This window comes from Silene latifolia, chromosome Y (assembly GCF_048544455.1).
Source record: "Silene latifolia isolate original U9 population chromosome Y, ASM4854445v1, whole genome shotgun sequence".
Taxonomy (NCBI): domain Eukaryota; kingdom Viridiplantae; phylum Streptophyta; class Magnoliopsida; order Caryophyllales; family Caryophyllaceae; genus Silene; species Silene latifolia.
This window is the reverse complement of record NC_133538.1, coordinates 4,947,635-4,962,349: the sequence shown is the minus strand read 5'-3', so window position 1 is coordinate 4,962,349 and position 14,715 is coordinate 4,947,635.

The window sequence follows — 14,715 nt, the reverse complement described above, 5'->3', positions numbered from 1 at the left end:
CAGGCTAAATTTGGGAAGTAGTTAAGGGTCAACAGGCAAATTTGGCTAATGTGGAGTTTATGGGTAAAAATGAAAGGAAAGGGAAATTGTAAGAACCTCCCTGCATGTGACACCAACCACTAACCCGAATGTATGCAGGCAAAAGCAATTGAATTTCATATACGTGCAAATTGATGAACATGATATGCAAGGAGTAACTACTCACAATCCTACATGAAACTGGTCACAAATGACACCAGTTTATAAGGCTCTAATCCATATAAATTATAAGTAGGTTGCCAAAATTTCAGGTCGAGTCTATATGTTCAGCTGAATTTAACATTAACTCGTGGATATGCAATAAGACATAGCTAAAAGATAACAGTTTAATGCAAGGCTTAAGCAAAAAGACAAGTTATAGAGCAATTTCATCACTGGAATCTACCGTTCCGACTCAACCTATATGCTAAAATAAACGTGAATTTTTTTGAATTTTAACAATTTTTTATGAGATTTTAAATTTTATATGAAAAATAAACAGCAATGCATACAAAAATTAAGCGTGATAACAGAAATGCAAATAAAAACAACATGCAGACGCAAATATGGATGCATAACCTCCCCAAACCAAACCGTACAATGCCCTCATTGTACCAAAACATGGAAAGGAAATGCAAACTAAAAGAGAAAGAGAGTAAATACGGAAAGCTTACAAAATTGCGCGAAGAAAAGGACCTCCCCAAACCGACCATGAACATGGGAGGTCGCTAAACAGCCCAAATATCGTCTCAGGAAGCTAATCTAAGTCAATAACACTCGATAGCAGTCGAACAGTGGTCGGTCGAGTGAATCGGGCGTCTAAAATCGCTCGATCAAGAAGAATAGCAATCGATCGAGTAGTTCTCTCTCTTTGCAGTGCTCGATCGAGTAAAATAATCACTCGATCGAGTGGATTTAGCAGCAAAAGTGCTCGATCGAGTACAAAAAGTACTCGATCGAGTGATCCTCAGCGTGTTCCTGCAAAACGCAAATAAAAACAGCCCGCAAACTAACTAAACAAGCATACTGAGATAGTCTACGGTATGAAAACCATTTATTACAACTGAAATGAAATAAAAATGCAAAATAAAAATTCCGGGTTGCCTCCCGGGTAGCGCTAGCTTCAGTCAGGTCCCAGCTCGACCTTCTTTTCTTCGAGGCTCTCTAATTAATCACAATCAAAACAGCTCAAAGTGCGCAGCATGAGATCATACATCTGCGCATGTGCTACACAGAAATGTAAGTAGCACCACAGTGGAATAAAGAAATAGGAAATAAAAATATGTAAACATTTAAGTCTAACAAATTTCCTATGCGAGCTCCTAAATTTATCCACAAAATAAAGGAGCGCGGGAGCAATTGTCAATATATTAGGGTCCCGTTTCAGTTTGACAAGATTAAAACTATAAGGATGGTGAAAAATCGTTAAAATACGCGTCCACATACGAGGAGGTATAGCTGTAAAAGAAAAAGCACGAATTAAATGAGGCAAAATACTATTAAAACAAACAATAGTAAATTTGTCGTTTACTACCTCAGGTTGGTCGCTCTCAATGACGGAATCATAGATAAAAGAATTTATTACCTCTTCCGTGCTAGGAGTAATTATCGACTCACCGCTTCTTCATCAACCTCCTCAATGGATTTCATCCCGTAAATCTCAGCCTCAAGCGCATCCAGCTCGGCTTTGAATAGAGGAGACTCACCGTATCCATTATTATCGTCAAAATTATCGTCTAAAACAAACCCAAATGACGCATCAATGCTCCCAATGGCCAGACTACTCGATCGAGTAGAATTAATACTCGATCGACCACTTTCCTCCTGCGTCTCACTCGATCGAGTAGAAATTTCACTCGATCGAGCACTTTCTTCTGGGAATCCACTCGATCGACTAATATTAGTCACTCGATCGAGTGATTCCTCCCTATTGGCTGAAATCCTCGTGTAAGGCAGTGAAATGTGATAGAAACTCGTCGTCCGAGTCATAAAAGTCATCCTCAGCATTGGCCAACACGGTTTCCTCAGGGGAAAAACCGCTCTCAGCAAGGTATACCTCTTCTGGTTGCCAATTATTCGACTCAGCTGCTAACTGAGCAATTTCAGACTCCAGCTCAGTGATTTGAGCATCCATACATCTATCACTCTCTTTCCTCATGGATACGAATGTCTTCATTAAAGACCTCAGTTCCGCAACCTCTTCTTCTTGCATCTCAGCTGCTAACTGAGCAATGTCAGTTTCGAGCTTATCAAGTCGCGAATAAGTGCGTCTATCATAATCTTGCCTCACTCGAGCATAATCTTGCATTTGAGATGCAAGTGTCTCCAATAAAGATTTTAGCTCCGCAACTTCTTCTTCTTGTATATCAGGAGGATCTTGTTGCGGTGGCCATTGATAGGGTGGATGTGGCGGCGCAATTACAGCTGCATTGTGCTCAGCAGAACCACATCTCCCGCAGCAAATCACCGGCTGTTCCATATAATAGGACATTGGTGATGGGTCAAAGGTACTCAAGTCTTCCCTTTGACGATCTTTCACCTAGAACTATCTAGGTAGTACCTGTAAGGCCTATCAAAACAACTCTAAAGGAAAGATTAGAACGACCTCAAGGGAAAAATCCCCTGGGCTAAGAAAAGACAAAAATTAAACAAGTAAATATTTATTTGCCTCCCAGGCAACGACGCCAAAATTTGATACTGTCGTTTCGTACCAAAAATAAATTCCTAGATTACTACTAACAGAAGTCAGCGGTAAGTAGGGTCGATCTCCACAGGGAGGCGGTTTACTATCTACTTGTTCATTTTATCTGTCTAATGTCACTAATGGGGGTTTGAAATGTTTTGATTAAACTAAAGAGGCTAAAGTGAGAGGGAAATGAATAAGGGAAATTAACAGTAAGAGAAGGAAGTATGCTAGGAGTCGGTCTACCGTGGCAGCTACACTAACGGGTCAACTGAGTCAATTAAACTATTGATAAGAAGAGCTATGGTCGTCACCTTTCGGTCCTTAAACCGCCCTAGGGTCTCCTAACTTAGCTTTCGCCCTAATTAGGTATCACCTATTGTAATTAAGCAAGCCTTCCCTTCCAATCTTTCGATCCAGGTCGGTGTTAACTAGATAAATGGTCTCCTGCATGCATTCATTCAACCTAATAACAATTATATTGCCTAATACAATTCTTATCGCAAGACTAATCTAATCAAGTTGGTCCTATCATATCGCTACCACGGCTTCCCTAATCCTAACATACTAAGGGAATTAGCTAGACATGATTAAAGGGAGAATAAGAAATAAAGGAGAAATAAACATTAAATAAAAGTAAAGAGAAGGAATGAATTACTGAAATATTGATCCGGAAAATAATGAAGAACAGAAGTAACAGTAGCAGTGTCAAGAATAGTTAGAGAGGAGAAGCCCCCGGAGTCCAGAGAGAGAGTTTACAATGACATACTGACTTCCTATTTATAAGAAAAATAGGATTTATTAACCTAATTGACGGAATTAAACCTAAAAAGCCCAGCTCGTAGACAAATCCACTCGATCGAGTGGAATAAAACCACTCGATCGAGCAAACTCAGCCAAAAACTGCTCGATCGACCAAGAATAGTGCTCGATCGAGTAAATGCTATTATTGAACTGGTCGATCGACCATAAAACTGCTCGAGCGACTAGTTATTAAACCCAAAACCACTCGATCGAGTGGAAAACTACTCGATCAAGTGGGTCTTGACTTCAGCAGCTCATTATTCACGTTAGATTGATTTTGACCTGTCCTTTTAGCTCCCGAAACAGCTTCACGCATCCCAAGACAGCTATAATTCCCGCTCCAAATTATCTCTTCCGCCAAATGCATGCTAAACGGACGGTAAAAGGCTTGATTTCACTACTTTCTGGTTCATTCCTGCAAATAAGACAAAACAAACCAAAATAGCATATTCGGGGCATTTTGTAGCATAAACTACGATAAAAGCGTAGAAATACGTGCATAAATTAGGCTAAAAAGACTATATAAAATGCACGTATCAGTGTTCTACACTTCGAAAGAAGAATAAAATAATAAGCATGTGCATCATTTTAATTTTAAGTCTAATGAGCTAATGTCATAACGCGAAGACTCAAAAAAAAACATTTATACAATTGACCTCCCTCAAGAATTATATAAATGACCCCAAGACTCAATTCTCTGTAAATTGATAAGCTAACCTTTTAGCTAATTCTACCGTTAGAATTCCTGGTCGATAAATTTCTGTAAATTCTATCTATAGTCCATCATAATCACGAGAAACTCTTCGGACTATGATGTTGAGGTAAACTAAGTGAACACAACTACTTACCCAACGTAGAAGGGTCATATTAGGCCTACCGACGAAAAAGGGATTCATAAATGTTTGCCCTTATAAAGACTAATCTCAATTTCCGTTTTAGAGGAAGATCCCATCAACTTTATTTAAATTCATTTTAAGTGAACTATAATCCAGCATGCGAGAATGATTAAACTAAGGTGATGGCTTAAAGACTGTGACATCTGCATGTCCATGAAAACTAACATACAACCTATATGAGTCAATTTTCATGCATTTTAGTAGTAGGTGGTTTGGTTTTAGGCGGAATATGATGCATAAACTAACATGTGAATGAAAAGCAATAAGAATGAAAACGTAAAAATAAACAGTAAAAGTCCTAGTGTGGCCTATCCTATCAAAATGAACAATAAATACAAGTTTGGAATCCATCCTTGGACCCGAGAAGCTTGTCTTGATGTTCCATCTTGATCCATGTAGTGGGAGTGAGCTCCAATCTTCATCTTTAGTCTTCTTTGAAATTACAATAAATAAAATTACATAATTGACCTATTTATTACATTCTAATTTCAAAACCCAAAACTAAAATAATGGAGATTCGAGATCTCATAATTACATAAAAATCATGTTTCCTTCATTACGAAAACATAATTTGACTAAGGCCACACTAAGTATTACAAATTACAACCGATTGCAAAAATAAATACGTAAATAAAATTCATTCATTCGATTCATTCAACAAAATTAAAAGCATCAACTAAAATAAATTAAACATACATAACACAATTCCTTAATTATGTTGATTAATTTATCCAAACCACCTATTTAAATTAAATTAAGTGACAATTCCGCAATTAATCACATTAATTTCATTCTTAATCCATATTAAACTTGTAATATGAATTCTATCCGTCAAAATTTTAAACTGCTTTAAAATAACTCGGTATCTTTAAATTGTGAACCGATTCACAATAACTAATTGACCAATATAAAGAAAAACAAAAACAAAAACCAATTATAATTAGGTCTCGGCTGAAAAATAAACAAATTTTTTTTTTTTTATAATTTCAGCTCTACACGGCTGAAAAAAACAGCCCCCCTTTTTTTTTTATTCGGCAATTGGGAAAAACAAAAAAACTTTCCATATTTTATTATTTCGGCAATATGGCAAAAAAGAAGAAAACAAAACTTTCCTTTTTTTTTCCTCGGCTTACCAAAAAAAAACCACAACAAATTTTTTTTTTTTCTCTACGGCAAACCTTAAAAAAAACGTCCTTTTTTTTTCTTTTGCGGCAATATGCCCTAAAACAAGATTTGATGACAAAATTGTTTACATTTGCTATTAGAACATGATTAGCATATGAAATAATAAACATGATTAATTTATATGCCAAAAACTATATAGCAAAAACAATCTTTTCATCATAAACATGACGATTCCATTTAATTTTAACTTAATCTGCATTAAATCAAAAACTACCAATTCTTCATATGATAATTTTAACTGATTATAAACTATAATATGAAAAATATAATGGAAAAATATCATCAAACTAAAAGAAAAAAAAAACGGCAGGAAAAAAAAAAACAAATCCGGCACAAAAAAAAATTGCCGAACCAAAAAAATATTCGAAACCCTAAAATATTTCGAAAATCCTCATTGTTCACATACAAATTTATGAAAATCATCAAGTTTAAAAAACGTGGCCTAGTGCTCTGATACCACTTGTGGGAAATCATCTGTATACTTCCCTTAAACTAGAGGGATTATAACGAATTTAACAATGATGATCAATGGTCATAAACAAAATACATAAACAAAGTATAAAGGATTTTGAATTAACCTTCGGTCCTAGAAAATTGGCCTAAGAACAATATCAAAAATGATATTCGCCTATTAGTTGCACCGAAGACGATATGAGATATGCCCCTTGATTATGCTAGAAATCGATCTAAAATTTTCTGTAAAATTTAGTTGTTTTTGTGTTTTTTCTGATGAGAGAGGAGGCTAGGTCAAGAAAAACAAAGTATAAAGGATTTAGAATTAACCTTCGGTCCTAGAAAATTGGCCTAAGAACAATATCAAAATTGATATTCGCCTATTAGTTGCACCGAAGACGATATGAGATATGCCCCTTGATTATGCTAGAAATCGATCTAAAATTTTCTGTAAAATTTAGTTGTTTTTGTGTTTTTTCTGATGAGAGAGGAGGCTAGGTCAAGAAAAAGAATTAGGGTAGAAATAATTCTCTCCTTTCTTTTTATACAGACCGAAACTTGGAGTCAATTAGGAAAGAAAAATCCTTCCTAATTTTCGGCCAAACTGACCGAAATAAGGAGTATCTCCTCCTTATTTTTGGTCTTTCCAAATATATATAATATTTGTTGAATTGTCATCTAGTGAGGATCGAACCCAAGACCTATTGGTTTGTGTACCCTCACTATTACCACTATGACACATTCATCTTTTTGATATTAAATATAACTGATTATATTTAATTACGAATTAACAGATTAATTCGTCCAAGCTAACATTATATACATTTAATTAAATATAACTTATTATATTTAATTTACGAATTGACAGTTAATTCGTCTCAACTAATATTATTTAATTTTCATTAAATAATTATCTCATCAACACATTGACTAACTTTTTAGTCATATTGGGCATCAATGTGATTATATTTCTATAACCACATTTCTCAAACACATCCTATAGGTGTGACCTTTAGGGACCAGTTGATCACCGCCATCTGTATGATAATAACGTCAAACTTTCTAGCAAGCCAACCGTTATTAGGTAAACGTTAATCAACTGATTAAATATACGAAGTATACCCTTGTGAACCTGTAAGAGATTTACAAATGTTATCACACTAATTTGTGGAGGACACAAGCTCCAACATTGTGCCCACCTTGGATAGAGATTACTTCATCGGCCAGAAAAGGTTGAGGACTTTGGAAGGTGGTGGTTTAGCTTGAAGGGTGTGGAGTATGAGTTGGATGACACTGCCTGACCCAGAGCACCTTCCTGTGACTGAGCCTTTGACAGCGGTGGTAGTTGCATCGGACTCCGATGACGATGAGGCTGCCTTACCCGGCAGTACTACCTGATTGATTATGGTCTCTTGGAGGTGATGCTAGAGCCGACCAAGGGGGACCAGGAGAGACCTGAGGATCAGCTACTTAGAGTGGGGAGGGGTCCCGGACGAGTGAGAGAGAGGGCTGGTGAGACTCAACCTGTGTAGCTCGTGCCTCCACAGTACCAGTGCCGGAGTTACCCTTCTTCCTTTAGTCCCGCGATGCAAGTGAGTGAGCTCATAGAGAGGGTATCCAACACGTTGACGCTCCAGAACCTTCATGAGATAGCATACGTGCAGGGCATTGGGACCAACCTGGCCCAACCGGTTTGGTGGAGGGGTGTCGGGGATGATAGTGGAGTCTTCCGCTCTTATGGAGTAGACCCGGCTACATAGGGGGAGCCTAGGAGTTATCTTTTCGGTTGTTTGGCGCCATGGCGACTAGGAGGAGACTCAGGTGCAGAAGCTACCACAGGGGAGGGTACAGTTGGAGCCGGCACGTCTGGTGGAGGAGGAGTATATGAGGATATGGTAGAGGATCCAGGTGGTGACCTCGAGTGATTGCTTTTCCTTGTTGTTGTCTAGTAGGCTTATGACATTTGTTTTCTTTTAATTTCGTCATACATTGGATTTATTTGGTTTGTATCTGGCCATAAGGCCGTACTTTTCTGGATTGTTGGACTCGTAGTGAAGGTGAAACATGCCGGGATGAAATCCCGGAGTTTGGTTATGATTTCTTCATTTTGGTGTTGACGTTGGGGGTGATTTGACCAGTGGACACTCGATTAAGTATCTGCTGGATGTGACCAAGGCAGTATACTGACTTCAGGGTACTCGATCGAGTACGCCTTACTTGATCGAGTACGCCTACCCCGGACTCAATCGAGTAGCCCCTGTAAACCTTATCCCCGTTATTTCTACCTTGGGGAAGAAGTTATATGCTCATATTTTTATACTGTGTTTAATAATTATGCTTCTCTATATTGTGTATTGCATTCCATGCGTTAGCAAGGTGGTTACATTAATTTCATGAGATGCCATGTTTCTCGCTAATTGATTGTCTTTCTAAATGATGGTTAAGTTGTGAATGATAATCTCGAACTTGATATACGTTGCGTATTCATGTTATAAAACAAGTAATCATTTTCCATATACATTTGGTTTTATGCCGCTGCGTATCATGAATTCATTTATCGTTTGTTTCCCGAATTATATGCACATTATACACATTGTCTACGTAATGTCAATGACGTGCTATGCTAGTGGTTGGACTCAAAGTATGTTAAAAGAGTTTGTAATGTCAAGATTGTGTGGAGTTATCATTTCATATAATGTTTATAGCTTGTTTTTAAGGTGAACTTTGGGGACAAAGTTCCTTTTAAGAGGGGAAGAGTAATGTCGCGAGAAGAAAAATGACAAATTATGACAAAGATATCACATTTTGAGTAATTGTTAGTAATTGTTGGTAAAATTCACTGTATTGTTGTACTCCATTTCGGTTTGCTTAACCATTTTGTTGCTTAAAATTTAAACTTTGAAGCTTAAAATTTAAACTTTGAATGTTAGCTATATAAAAATAATGCACATGGATGTTAAGTGAGTTCGTTAAGTAATTGTATTGTTACATTGTTGTGGAGTTAATTTAAAATGAATGTTAACTTACTTATTGTATAAGTGGCTGATAATTTACTGTAATTTGGTGGTTCGTAACTAATTATTGTTAATGAAAAATTGTTGGTTGGGTAAATAGAATAGTGGTATCAGGTGAGTATGATGTGAATGGCGTATGGAATCGTGTAATGTTAAAATTTGGTTAGTAAGTGGAAGTAACAGTTTGTGTTAGTGTGTTCTAGCGTATTCCATGGTAATTTACTGTACTCTATAGGAGGTTGTATTCCATGGTAAGTTGCTAAGGTAGATGATGACGATGGGTGGTGGGCGTACATGGATGGGTGGTAAATGGGAATGAGTGTGTTTGTCCCTCTCGGGGAGAGTGGTTGTCAGTTGAGTTAGTTCACGTTTCACCATGTGTAGTGATGCGTGTCCTAAATATGATGTTTTATACCCTATTTTACATGCATTTCAGAGCTCAATTAGGTAGTTTATGCTACTATTTTCCCTATTTCCGTCTACTTTCGTGTTTTTGTGTAATATTGCAGAAATGGGAAGAATGCAGCGGAAAATGAGCCGTATCCGTCCCCGAGTACTAGGCATAGAACCTGACGTGAAGTAAAGACTCGGGAAGCGAACTTGGTACGCGTATCGAGGCCTGAAAGACAAATTTACGAGGCTTTTGGAGCAAAGTACCTGTTGAAGCAGTCGATCGACTGATTCCCTTAGTCGATCGACCAGAGCACGATTCCTAAATCAAATCAGAAGTTACTGTAGTGCACCTTTGGTCGATCGACTGGTCCCAGTAGTCGATCGACCACACCACGACTCTGACGTGAAATTAAAAGAACGAGAATTAGAAGCCCATTGCAATTAGGTTTTAGGAAATAAGAGTCACGTTAAACTCCTATATAACGTGACCTCATTCATCAGAATTAGGGAGGAGGAGAATTGAAAAAAGTCTCTTTTTACAGATTCAACTTTATTGTTTCAATTATCATTCATTCATTAAGTTTAGTTTTCAATAAAAGTTCTTTTTGCATTCGGAATTGCTTCATGCCCTTTTTAATTCGTTAGTCCTCTTTTAATTTCAGTTTACTTTAATTCTTTTGTTAGATTAGAATTGATAGAATAGCATCCCAAACCCTTAATTCAATTATTGCGAGTTTATTATTCAATTATGTTAATTATGCCTTCTTTAATTGTTGTTATCAATTTCGTAGTTGTTGTTAAATTTACCATGAGCAGCCAAATTCACCCTGCTAAGATGTGAGGGGATCTGTAGTGTAGACGGCGTAGAATAGGTAGACCTGAGTCGGGGTATGGTCGATCGACTGACCTTGTTGGTCGATCAAATGTACCTGTTGGTCGATCGACTGGCTTAACTGGTTGATCGACTGCATCGTGTTAGATTAGCACCGTTTCAATATTTTAATCGCAATTTTAACGACGAGACCGAGAGGAGACTTGTTAAATTCTTAGGAATTGACCGGCCCAGAAGATATAGGTTATCCAAAAGGAACATTTGGTCATTACTTCGATTCGCCTACCGAACATCGAGTTTTTGTTGCGGCTAGTGCGACGTTCTTAGAGAAAGAATTTCTCGAGAACAAGACAAGTAATAGAACCTTCGAGCTGTCAGAGATTCCAGAACCAAAAACCGAGGAACGGATGGAGGAAGTTGTTCCTCCAACTGATGATACGGTTAATATTCCTGAGGAACCTAGGAGGTCGGGTAGAGTCTCTCATCCTCCGGACAGATACATTGGTATGGTCGAGGAGAATGACGTTGTACTCCTAGAGAGTAATGAACCCGCTACCTATAAAGGTGCTATGGCATGTTCCGACTCAAAGCTATGGCTCGAAGCCATGCAATCCAAGATGGACTCCATGTATGAGAATGACGTATGGGATCTAGTTGATTTACCTAATAAGGTAAAACCTCTACAGTGCAAGTGGCTTTACAAAATAAAGCGTTCTGTAGACGCGCAACCAGATACCTATAAGGCACGACTAGTGGCAAAAGGTTTCACTCAAGTGCACGGATTGCACTATGATGAGATTTTTGCACCTGTAGTCATGCTACGTTTTATTCGGATAATCTTAGCGATTGCCGCTTTTCATGATTATGAAATTTGGCAAATGGATGTGAAAACCGCCTTCTTAAACGGTTATTTGGAGTAAGAGTTGTACATGGTGCAAACCGAAGGTTTCATAGATCCTGAACTTCCTAAGAAAGTATGCAAGCTTAAGCGCTCCATTTATGGACTTAAGCAAGCTTCTCGGAGTTGGAATCATCGTTTCGACCAGGTGATAAAAGAGTATGGTTTCACTCGATCGGTCGAAGAACCATGCTTATATATCAAGTGGAGTGGGAGAAAGATTGTATTCTTGATATTGTATGTCGCTGACATACTCCTGATTGGGAATGACATTCCTCTCCTATCTTCGGTCAAAGAATGGTTGAAGAACCATTTCCAGATGAAAGATCTGGGTGAGGCACAACGCATTTTGGGAATTCGTATCTACCGAGATAGATCACGACGGACGTTATCACTTAGTCAGGAGTCTTATTTGGATAAGATTCTTGAGAAGTTCAGCATGACCAACTCCAAGAAGGGGAACCTTTCAATGACGTCTGGGATGCAGTTGAGCAAGTCTCAGTCACCCATGACGCCTCAAGGGATTGAGCGCATGAGTCGTGTTTCTTATGCATCTGCAATAGGATCAATCATGTATGCCATGATATGCAAACGTCCAGACGTGGCATATGCATTGAGTATGACGAGTCGGTACCAAAAGAATCTAGGTGAAACACACTGGATAGCTGTTAAAAATATCCTCAAGTACCTACGGAGGACTAAGGATAGGGTGTTGACTTATGGAGGCGATACTAAGCTATGCGCAATTGGTTACGCAGATGCTAGCTTCCAAACGGATCGAGATGATTCAAAATCTCAGTCCGGGTTCGTCTTCACTCTTAATGGTGTTGCGGTCAGCTGGAAGAATTCCAAACAGAGTGTTGTAGCAGATTCTACCACTGAATCCGAGTACTATGCCGCTTCGGAAGCAGCCAAGGAAATGATATGGATGCGTCAATTCTTACAAGGACTTACGATAGTTCCTAGTTCGAATGACCCGATCACCATCTATTGTGACAATAGAGGTGCCATCTTCCAGGCTAAGGAGCCAAAGTCAAGCAACAAATCTAGACATGTACATCGGAAAGCTCACCTGATCCGTGATTACATGGAGCAAGAAGAGATAGTGATTGACAAGATTGCGACGGATGATAACATCGCGGACCCTCTCACTAAACCGTTGACTATTGATAAGCATGAAGGGCACGTTATTTCCATGGGAATTAAACGTGTTCCTGAGTTGTAGTAGTCGATTATGGATTTGATACATTATCTTTTTCATATACTATTTATAACTTCATCGTTTTATAATAATATTTTGTTTTTCATGTGGATTGTACTGACAACTTTGAACGCCACAAAGTGAACTAAATTACATTATATTTTGTTTTGGTCTGTAATCACCTACAAGAGCTGATAACTCTGACTATTATATTGTGCAGTCGATTGATGGTGGGTTCAACGAGCCATAAGTCAAACTGTTGACTGATCGATCACAAATGCGAGATTATAATGATACCTCGTAGGACAAATTTTTTGTGACAACGTAATGGAGTCCTAAATGTTTAAAAACATTCGGTGCCAGGTCGTGGATAGAACATCCATTGTGTTCCTAGAGTCGATTCTTTTGACTATTGACTGTCTGTTGAGATTAAGGCAGTTTTTGGGTGACTTTGGTTTCTTTCTCACGGTCTGCCGTAACTGGAGGCTAAGTAGATTTTTTTTGGGTCATTTCATACTGTGCTTACATCGGCAGGATTCGAGTTGAGGAAAACATCCAACCTTTATCAGGTATAGTTATTTCTCAGGGCCCCTCGAGGAGTAGTAACTGAAATGTATGGCCATGGTCGAATGTTGATTCGTTTATCAGTTAAGTTACTCTCTAGTCGGGGAAACCACTCTTGATAATGATCGCTTGTAAAATACGACCTTTGTGAATACGGATTTGCAAATTGTTTTACATTGAGTGGGAGAAATTTTAGGATATGAGAATCGGTTATCGCACATACACTTGTGAGGACAAGTGGGAGTTTGTTGGAACTTGTGTCCTCCACAAATTAGTGTGATAACATTTGTATAACTCTTACAAGTTCACAAGGGTACACTTCGTATTTTAATCAGTTGATTAACGATTACCTAATAACGGTTGGCTTGCTAGAAAGTTTGACGTTATTATCATACAGATGGCGGTAATCAACTGGTCCCTAAAGGTCACACCTATAGGATGTGTTTGAGAGATGTAGTTATAGAAATATAATCACATTGATGCCTTATATGACTAAACAGTTAGTCAATGTGTTGATGAGACAATTATTTAATGAAGATTAAATAATATTAGTTGAGATGAATTAATCGTCAATTCGTAAATTGAATATAATAAGTTATATTTAATTAAATGTATGTAATGTTAGCTTGGACGAATTAATATGTTAATTCGTAATTAAATGTAATCGGTTATATTTAATATCAACAAGATGAATGTGTCATAGTGGTAATAGTGAGGGTACTCAAACCAAGAGGTCATGGGTTCGATCCTCACTAGATGACAATTTACACATTTTATACATTTTTGGAATAACCGAAAATAAGAGAAATAACTCTCCTAATTTCGGATTATGGGCCGAGTAATTAGTAAAAAAATTCTACCCTAATCTCTCTCTCTCATACATGGTTAAAGGGAGAGATAGGAGTAAATTTTTAACCTAATTTTTCTATCTCACTCTTGCCTCTCATCTCAACGAAAAACACAAAAAAAACATAAAAAATTAATCAGTTAATTTTTGGATCGAGTCTAGCATAATCAAAGGGCATTTCTCATATCGTCTTGGGTGCAACTGATAGGCGAATATCAACTTTGATATTGTTCTTAGGCCGTTTTTGCTAGGACCGAAGGTTATTTCTTAATCCTTTATGTTTTTGTTTATGCAATTTAATTTTATGAGTAGTATTCATCACTTTATGATTCGTTATAATCCTTAAATTAAAGGGATGCATACAGATAAATCCCACAACGTATTCGCGTGTTTGCGAAATCAAACCAGATCGTAGTTCTTGCTAGGTGTGAAATGGGTTGCAAATTGAAGGTGTGAAAATTGAATGTGTGTAGGGGTGTGGTTGTGCCCTCGTAATAGGACTGTGAAGAGTTAAGAACGATAAACACCTAAGAGGGGGAGGGGGTGAATTAGGTGTACCTTTTAAAAATTTTCTCGTTTACTTGGTTAATGACTAACACAAGTAAGATCTATTAGGTACGAGTTTGAGAAACTTAATGGATTGTAAGTTCACAACGCAGCAAATGCAGTCTATGCAACAAGATATGATGAATCTGTTGCACAAAGACTGCAATGAGATAGGTAGATAAAAATGCAAAGGATAAACGAATGTAAAAGTAAATAAACAAACAAGACGATGTTTTTAAAAATTGGTTCAGCTCCTACTCCGGAGCCTACGTCCAACCGTTATTTTATTGCTTGTTTAGAAATTTACTCAAATTTAACTAAACCCCTTACAATGAAAATAACTCGCCAACCTACTCCGGTTGCAATTGCTTGAAGCTACTC